This window comes from Onychostoma macrolepis, chromosome 21, assembly GCF_012432095.1.
Source record: "Onychostoma macrolepis isolate SWU-2019 chromosome 21, ASM1243209v1, whole genome shotgun sequence".
NCBI classification, from domain to species: Eukaryota; Metazoa; Chordata; class Actinopteri; order Cypriniformes; family Cyprinidae; genus Onychostoma; species Onychostoma macrolepis.
In genome coordinates, this window is record NC_081175.1 from 10,895,633 (window position 1) to 10,903,695 (window position 8,063).

The window sequence follows — 8,063 nt, forward strand, 5'->3', positions numbered from 1 at the left end:
ACACATTATTGTTAAATGCCTTACAAAACTTGACAAACATGTTTAATCTCCCCCATTGTTGTGGCGGGATCTCTTACTTTCCTGAGGAGTAAATCTCCAGTCAGCTCTCAAGTCCAACAAATTGTTGCAACGTTGTGAGACGTACAGTACTTTATGAGTTCATTGACTAGTGTGATACATGGATAGCCTATACATAAGGCACATGCAAATACATGGACATTTCTCTTAGTTATGATTCAAGTGCACTTGGAAGAGCACATATTTAAAAGGATTATAACCATCGGAGGAAACCACATCACTGGGGATGGTGGCTAAGCTTCCCAATCTCCCTTATCACTCCATACAGAGAGCCACTTACAAATCCAATTCAACAGTGTGTTCATTATCGTCACTCAGAAGGTCACCGAGCAATGAAAGGTCAAATGGCAGTCTTGCGACGTTCCCTCTTTTAAAGCGTTTGAGGTAAACCCATGCTTCTCTGTGCTTGCAGAGGTCAACATCTGCATCACAAACAGCGATGTTATGGACCCAGAGCAAACAGAACAAACCCCAGTGATATGAAGTGTGTAGGAAACACTTGGCGTCTCCACCTTTTGTACTCATACCATAAAATACACATCATAATTAAAGTTATTATGGATTGTAAGTTTAATAATATTCTTAGTTATAAATGGAAGTTTTAGTCTGAACACTACTTACTAAATATATTAAATTAATTTCAAATAAAGTTAAATTGTTTATGGAAATTAATTAGTTTAAATTCATGTAAATTGCATTTTTAGACTTTTTTTTTTTTTTCATAGAGGCCCAGGATTTCTCCTTTGCTCCCATCATATTCCGTCATTTCTTGTTCATTCTCCTCTGGGATTGAGTCAGAACTGTTCTTCTGATGAGACAATCAGGGTGTGGGATGAATGGATGGACCCCCACCTATTGCCTCATTCATGAAGTTGTAGCACTTCCATGATGAAATATCAAGACCAGTGGGTTCACCTGACTCAGCCTCAACCTCAACCTCAGTGGGTGGTTTTGTTATCTCAGAAATGATTCTTACTCATATGATCTTATGACTTTACATTAGCCCGAGATATCCTGGTGTTATAATTATGAGGTAATTGCTTTGTAATTTTTGGACAGGTTAAGGTTTGACATCTTAATTTAAGTTTAATTTACTGTCAGTGTTTACATTGTGCTAATTGGCAAGGGGTCTGCTGAAGTAAGCTAGTGGTGAGGTGCTAATTTATATGACTTGTAATATCAGCATGTTATTGAATTACACAAATATTCCATTAACAACACTAATCTACTGTATTTTAATATGAGCCAACAAATTTAAATACCTTATACATACATATCAGCTACCTAAGTTCAGCTGAAAAAAAAAAAAATCTTGACCTTGCATTATTATAAAAAAAAATAGACATAATTTTCTAATTATTTCTAATTATTATATCATACTATATTGATGTGTTTTATTTTCTATTCATTTTCATTTTCTAAATTTTGAACACTGAATACAATTTTTTGAGGGAAAAAACAAACACACACACACACACACACACACACACTTAGCTATCTAAATGTGGACATTCCATAGGCGTAATGATTTTTATACTGTACAAACTGTATTTTCTATTGCCCTACACCAACCCTACACCTAAACCTACCCCTTAAACTTTCTGCATTTAAAAAAAAAACTTTGTTTACTTTATTTTTAAAGCAGTTTTACAAATGAGGACGTCCCCAAAGGGAGGTTTTTGGAGATTTTGTCAGGTTTAGCTCACTTTTGGGTACGCAATTGTCCCCAAAATATGGTTAAGTAGGTACACACACACACACACACACACACACACACACACGTCTGGTTTGCTATCCTTGTGGGGACTCTCCATAGGCGTAATGGTTTTTCTACTGTACAGACTGTATATTATATTGCCCTACACCAACCCTACACCTAAACCTACCCCTTACTGGAAACTTTATGCATTTTTAGATTTTCAAAAAACTTAATTCTGTGTGATTTATTAGCTCATTTACCCGTGGGGACCTCAATTTAGGTCTCCACCGTGACACGAGTCCCCATGAGTCTGTGTGTATTCAGGTTTAAGTCCCCACCAGAATAGAAAAACAGGTACACACACACACATTAAAATCAAATAAATAGAAAATGACAAAAAATTAAAAAAGTTCACTGTAACAAGAACAGTCCTTTAAAGATTCTTTACACACAGTAACAGTTCTAAGAAACATTTCATCCTGAAGAACCCTTTTATGCTAAGATATCTCCTTTGTGTTAGAGATTATTCAGCTAATAAGTGTTATGACATTTTTTTCCACAATCCCCCATGACAATAAAATAAAGAAAGAAAGAAAGAAAACACCTAATTCAGTCTTGCTGTCAGTTTTTTTTTTAAATGTAATCCCTGTTATAAGACCAGGCAGATATGGATACAAAAATTGACATTTTTTTGAAAAGGAAAAACTTAGTATTTTCTTGTAAAACATACTCCAATAATCTGTTTTATTTACAGCTTTGAAAAATAACTACAACAAATTTTTACAGTGCACATATAATAATAATAATAATAAACAATAACAAACTGTATATAACTAAAAAAAACTTAGAAAATAAGTTATTATTATTTACAGTATTTCACAAAAGTGATTACACCCCTCACATTACAGCAACAATTTTAGTGTATCTTCTCAAGGGACAATACAACGCAAATGAAACTTGGATATATTTTAGAGTAGTCAATGTGCAGCTTGTATAGCAGTGCAAATTTACTGTCCTCTAAATATTACTCAGCATATAGCCATTATTGTCTAAATAAATAGCAACAAAAATGAGTACACCCTAAGTGAACATATCAAAATGGTGTCCAAAGTGTCAATATTTTGTAGGGGCACCATTTTTATCTAGCACTGCCTTAATCCTCCTGGGCATGGAGTTCACCAGAGCTGCACAGATTGTTGCTGGGATCCTCTTCCACTCCTCTATAATGACATCACGGAGCTGCTGGATGTTAGACACATGGTGAATGCCCCACAGGTGTTAAATAGGGTTCAGGTCTGGAGACATACTTGGCCACTCCATCGCCTTCACCTTCAGCTTCATCAGCAAGGCAGTTGTCATCTTGGCGGTGTGTTTGGGGTTGTTATCATGTTGGAAAACTGCCGTTCGGACCAGTTTCTGAAGGGAGGGCATCATATTCTGCTTCAGAATGTCACAGTACATGTTGGAATCCATGTTTCCCTCAATGAACCGCAGCTCCCCAGTACCAGCAGCACTCATGCAGCCTCAGACCATGAAGCTACCACCACCATTCAACTTCTTTGATCGACCCTTGCGAGGCCTGTTCCGAGTGAAATCCGACTTGGAAAACCTCTGTATGACACTGGACAATGTACTGTAACTCAGTTTTAGGTTGTTACTGATCTTCTTATAGCCTCGGCCATCTTTGTGGAGAGCAACAATTCTAATTCTCAAATCCTCAGAGAGTTCTTTACCAAGAGGTGCCATTTTGAACATCCAGTGGTCAGATTCTCTCCAGTGGAGAGAATTGTACTCAAATCATCAAATTTTAACTGCTGAAATATAAATTACACAAAATTGTATAGTCCTGTCAAGCAGACAAAAACATGAACATGATGAACAGGACATGTGGCTTTGCATGGTTAAACCACGTATAGTTGTTATCACTTAGGGTGTACTCACTTTTGTTGCCAGCTTTTTTGACAATAATGGCTGTATGTTGAGTTATTTTCAGAGGACAGTAAATCTTTAGTGCTAGTTACACATTGACTACTCTAAAATATATCCAAGTTTCATTTCTATAGAATTGTCTCTTGAGAAGATACACTAAAATGGTTGCCGATATGAGTGGGGTGTCCTCACTTTTGTGAGATACTGTAAATGGTAGGTACTGTCAGGAATGTCAAGACTGGGTCAAAATCAGGGCAAAATCGCCATGGTACGAAATTGTTAACAAACAAATCGAAGTCAGTATTCTTAGATTTGGAAAATTGGTCTTTTCTTCCTACTTCTTTTCAGGCTCGTATACCGGTGATTAAAATGAATGTCCTCCCACGTATTAATTTATTTTCTTCCATGATTCCTCTCGCTCCACCGGTTGGCTACTGGAACAAACCTGATGCATGCGTTTCACGGTATATATGGGATGGGAAAAGTCCTCGTATTAAATTGACTACCTTACAATGATGTAGATTAAATGGAGGTCTTTCTTTCCCCAATTTTAGACTGCATGCTCAAGCCTTTTCCCTCCGCCCTTTATCAGTGTGGTTTGATTCTGACGCTTCTGTGTCTTGGAGAGCAATTGAGGAATCTACTGTTTATCAGTATAAATTGAAGTAGCCTATCTTGTTTTTTCGGGGGTTCCGCTTAGGCAGTGTAAATCTCGGTTTAGTCCCATTGTAACCCACCTCCTCTCCACATGGAGGGATGATGAAAGACGTTCACAACTAGTTACAATATGGCATAGGCATTCGCCTATCTTCCACAATAATAATCTTTTGTCATGCAGCCTACTCCATTTCATTGTCTGCAATGGACAAGTAAACACTCTGGGAGATATCTATAATGACAGTGGTTTAAAATCCTTCAAGAATCTCAAAACTCAATATAATCTGCCAGGCACCTCTTTTTGCTTTATGTATTTGCACATTAGATCGGCCCTACGGGCGTCTGGGGTGCCTTGGAAGCAGTACCGCCGCTCTCTATACGCAGAGTACGCAGTTTGCGTAGGGCACCATCTCCCAGGGGGGCACCATCCCAGTTGCTCAAAAATAAACACCTTTCGTTCTATATTAATATTAAAATTAACATACACATATACATATACATATACATAAAATATAAACACATCATTATAAAAAATGCATTTTAGGGTGAGCGCAGAGCACACGTGAGGCGCCATTCCTGCATCCGCGCACGCGCCCGCTCGCACCTCATGTTTGCTGCTGAGTGCAAATTATCATAATTGATGGACAACTATACCCGTGAGCAATCACAATCCGGCGCCGAGAAAAGAAAAAGAAAAAAGATGAAGCCCGTGCATCACTTTCACTTTCTGTGCACACTAGTACCAGGTACATTCCTGTGAATCTTTTTTGGATGTTGATGTTAATAACGCGTTTTAATGTCGGTAATAATTTAACCACCAACAACGTATCTAATATACTCTTGAGTTTCCAAGTTCTCTTACGAAAATTAGCCATGATTTTACAACGAATAAAACCAAAAATCATGGCTATTGTAGCCATGGTAACAAATCAACCATGGTTTTGTTACTTCAAATAATAGTTAGGATAATATATACCGGTATATATTTTTTTGTGGTTATAAAAGCAGACATAAGCCAACAACAGCCTTTAAAATTACTTAGTAATTACTAAAATGCATTATATTAAAATGAGGTAATAATGATTGGTAAATAAAAAAATATATGGTTTCGTTGAATAACACTGTTAAAATACATAATGTAATACAAAATAAACAATTTATGTACATTACATATTGTTACAAATGCCTGTAAAGGGCGCCAAAGGCCTGGTAATTGCTGTTACACTTACAGGACGATTAAATCCTTTAATATTGTCCAAACATTTAGGCTAATTCAAATATCCACTTAATCTTTAATTTTTGACCACCTTTTTGCGATAGATGACACAGCCTCTATAATTTCTTCAACAAAACATGTGGACATCACAAAAATTAACCATGGTTTTATAGTAAAACTTCTTTTGCGTGATTTCTGAATGCTTGAGACTATAAAATCAATCAGACAACTGTAAATTGTAGTAGGTAGCCTAACTGTCTAGAGCTAAAATTGTAATTTGTAAATAATATAATTTAATTACAATTTATTTATTTACTTTTATATTTTATGAAAGTTCTATTTTGATCCCTATATGTTTTTTTTGTTTGTTTGTTTTTTTTACTTCCATAATATTTGACAAAGGGGGCACAACAATACAATTCTGCTTAGGGCACCTTTTTGGCCAGCAGCGGCCCTGCTTGGAACTCAACTGCCTGTTCACCCTTTGCGCAAATGAATCCTTGGAATCTCCCTCCTCTGCTTCAGTCATCTGTCTCTTTCTTCTTGAGGATTCATACAAACCTTTATCTATTACAACTGTTTGGGCTAAGGATCTTAATGAGGATGTGCATGTTTTATTTTCGGATCAGGTATGGGGTATGTTTAAATTGTCTTCTAAAAACCCTAATCACCAAATGATTCATTGGAAATTGCTGCATAGGGTTTACTTGACTCCCGATGAAATGTTTTATATGAATCTGTTGTCTTCTCCTAAGTGTAATCTCTGCTCGCAAGGGGTGGGGGTGGGGGACTCTCACCGTTTTGGACTCTCACAGGATCTATCATATTTGTTGGGTACTGAGATACAGTATGTTTGACTCCGCGCCATTTCTTCATGAATGACTTTTGGGACTTCACCTTGTCCGTCCAACAAAGATGTTTACTGTTAGCTGCTCTCACAGCAGCAAAAAAATTGCTAATCAACTGCTGGAATCCTACTCACACAATGGACAGACAAACCTGGACGGTGCATTTGTTGGACATCATCTCGATGGAACTCTCAACTTCTCGAATACATGGATCTTATGTGAAAACTGTAAATTTATGGCATTCAGCTTTTAATGTTGTGTCATCTGCCTGTTGGGTTATTTTTCAAGTGTTAGTAGTTTTGTGTGTAACCCAGCTGTTGGGTTAGTGTCTGGGTCAATTTCACTGACCGCTGAAACTATACACCCCTCCCCCTCCCTCCGATGAAATAACCCAGCGCGGGCACTTTAACTCAGCTGTTGGGTTACAGTCAAAGCGCGGGCTTTTCATTCTCCTCAGGAGAGAGCGAGTCCTCAACGCCGCCGATTTAGTGGACTTCTTCAGTTAAATTAAGGTTTGTATACGTTTTATTCCATCTATAAAGTCTTTATTGTGCTGTAAATGATTTTAAGCAACGCAACGTAGAGACCAGATGTCAGTCAGCTGATCAGCAACGGTCGTTTCGCGTGATGGAAACGCCTTGCATAACATAAACTGATTTTATTCTTATAATACTGCTTCTAATTACTTTGGATGATAAAATATGTTCTCAAAACTCTGTACTATTTATTTACGGACAGGTTATGAAGTCAGTCGCGGCATCTTTCAGCTATGAGTGAAACGCGAGATTTCAGCGACGCACGAGAATCGGCACTATTTCGGTTAAAAAGGATAACAGACAACCGTTTAATACACTTGAATTAAAATATTATTTTTAAATGTTATATTTTTATTTCTAAAATGCTTGTTAAAGGACTTTAAATGTATGCAAAGTTGAAAACTATGCTGCGTAACGTTAATTCAATTTGTCTTAAGTTTTTGTCATTCGGTGTTTTCACTTAATAAATGTTCACGTTTTGATTATTACTGTTGCCTCTAGTAATTCTGTGCCTGCTTTTTAATTTCCAACCTATTTTTGGTTCATTTTAAGCCAGCAATAGTAATTTCCAATCAATATTTGAGTTAATTTAAACAACCCAGCATGTTGGGTCAAAGATTTAACCCAAATTTAGAACCCATCCCACCCCCTGGTACACTCTAAAAAAACACTGGGTTAAAACAACCCAATTTACCAAGTTACCAAAATAACCCAAATTGGGTTGTTTTAACCCAGTGTTTTTTTAGAGTGTACCAGGGGGTGGGATGGGTTCTAAATTTGCACAGTTGCTTTTTGTTTTTTTACTACTGTTTCCAGAAGAAAATTTTATAAAAAGTTGTTAACAAAAAAACAAAAAACAAATCGAAGTCTCACAAAGTGTATGGTATTCATGGAATGCACCATGAAAGCTATTTCACAATGTTTTCCAGCAAAATTGCATTCTCTTTTTTTCAGTGAAAAGAGCTCTACTTAGGTTTTTGTTGTTTTTACAGAGATGTTTTACTCATAGCACTCAGTGAAATAGACCCTGCTCAAAGCTACATTATTAACAATGAATAAAGAGAAGAAACCAGTTCAAATTAAAAGCAATGTGAATACTT